General features: G+C 37.9%; 1 long non-coding RNA gene across 1 annotated transcript; it reads right to left on the bottom strand.

Annotated features, from left to right (window-relative positions):
- Nucleotides 1-1,422: 1,422 nt before the first annotated feature.
- LOC123652868 lies at nucleotides 1,423-1,703 on the bottom strand. Its single transcript, XR_006742407.1, has 2 exons — nucleotides 1,591-1,703; nucleotides 1,423-1,523 (listed from the first exon to the last, which is right to left on the bottom strand). It is a non-coding gene; the product is annotated as an uncharacterized LOC123652868 (long non-coding RNA).
- Between the last annotated feature and the right edge of the window lie 303 nt (nucleotides 1,704-2,006).

Genomic DNA, 2,006 nt, shown 5'->3' with positions numbered 1-2,006 from the left:
TAATCTCTCTCATCATTGACATTTCTATCTCTCCCTCTTCCTTCCTCTCTAAAAACAATACAAATATTTTAAAACAATTTTGTCATATTTACAGAAATGAGACTATTAAAGCTGTCTGAAGTTCTGTGAATCACTAGGACAATTTGGCAAGAATTGACATCTTACTTATTGATCAGTGACCACATCTCACCCTCATATATAACTCCATTGCATTGTCCACAATCAGCTGTGGCAATGTCTGCCTGCCTGCCTGTCTGCATGATCTGAAGCTACTTGATTTTAACAATTGAAATATAATCTATTTTAAATGAAGTTTAATTTATATTTTCTGTTTTATATTGCTGTATATTGAAATATAATTGATTTTTATGTATTGACTATATTTAATTCAATTATGAATAACAATAGTTCAATTTGTAGATTCTTTTGGATTTTACATATCATTTCAATTGCATACAAGAATAAGCCATCATTAATGTTTATGTCTGTTGAATCTTTATTTTGTTTTATTATACTGTTTCAGAATTCCCTTATAATGATGAACCAAAGACTAAATGAAAACTTTGTCTTTTATCTGTTTTTAGGAGAACAAGTTTGATAATTGTAAATATACAATACCAATAGGTTATTTATGGGTAGTTTTTATAAGTTTGGAAAGATTTGCTTCTAATCCTAGTTGAATGTGTGTTAAACCACTGTTATCCATAAAAGTGTCTTAAAATATCTCACTGTGTTTGTAGTTTATTTCCATGCTTCTCATGTTGGCAAGAGAATTTCAATGTAAACGCACAGAACTGTTTATAGCAGAAATTCTAGCCATTTCTTGTGGGATGTTTACAGATATGGAAGAGAAGTGTGTGGAGTCAGTGCCTGTGACCAGAGCCAGCACATTCCACAGAGGCAGACAGCATGCCGCTTAGTTGGTCTGGCAATGTCTTCCTCCATCTGTGCTTTTGGGAGCTGCTTGGCTCAGACACGAGTTCTAGATTGGTGCGTGTGCAGGTGTGGCTGCCACTGTCGCTCAGTATTTAAAGAAGTCTGTCATCCCAGTGGCTGCTGCCTCCAGGTTTTCTGTTAGAAAAGCCATTACCGTTTCCGTTGCTGCTCGGAGGCGGTTGTGCCTTTGACTCTGCTGCTTTGGGGGTTTTCTTCTTGTATCTGAGCCTCAGATTCTGCCTGTGATGTGACTCACTTTGCTCTCATCCAACTTGCTATTAGCAAGTGTTTTGGATCTGTTGGTCATGACAGTCATCGTTTTTGGAAGAGTCTCTGTGATTAACCCTTACACTGTTCTGTTCCATTCCCTTTACCTTTTCCTTCTGAGATGCCAGTTATACACAAATGATAAAATGATTCTGGACCATCCTAGTGTACCGATTAATGATGGTGGACTTTGTAACCAAAGAAAACACAATAATTTCCAGAGAAACATCCAAGTGCTTTATTCAAAGTAATGTCCACCGCTAGCTACACATTTCCCCATGTTTCAGGTAATTTGTGGATACTGTCCCAATAGAACTGTTCTTGTCTTGAAGCAAACCAGAGACCCACTTTTCCACTTCTTCACATATTTGGAAATGCTGCTCAGACAATGTGCAAACCAGAGACCCACTTTTCCACTTCTTCACATATTTGGAAATGCTGCTCAGACAATGTGCGTGCCATCCATCGGAACAAGTGGTCATCTGAAGGAGCAAGGTCTGAATATGGCTGGTGGGTTAATACTTCCCAGGCAAGATCTTTTAACGTGTCTTCAGCTGGTTTTAACTGTGTGATAGTGTGTCATCATGAAGCAAAATTACTATGCCATGTCTTCTGGAACATTCTGGTCCTTTCATGATGAAAGTGTGGTTCAAATTGATTATTTGTTGTTGGTAGTGATCAGTATTAATGGGTTCACCTGGTTTTAGAAGCTCATAATACACCACACCTTCCTGATCCCACCAAACGCAGAGCAGTATCTTCTTGCTGAATCGATTTGGCATTGTAATCGATGTTGATGGTTG

This window comes from Pipistrellus kuhlii, unplaced genomic scaffold (genome assembly GCF_014108245.1).
Source record: "Pipistrellus kuhlii isolate mPipKuh1 unplaced genomic scaffold, mPipKuh1.p scaffold_m20_p_21, whole genome shotgun sequence".
In the NCBI taxonomy this organism is placed as follows: Eukaryota; Metazoa; Chordata; class Mammalia; order Chiroptera; family Vespertilionidae; genus Pipistrellus; species Pipistrellus kuhlii.
The sequence above is the reverse complement of the archived record's forward strand: the minus strand, read 5'-3'. Positions and strand labels throughout refer to the sequence as shown.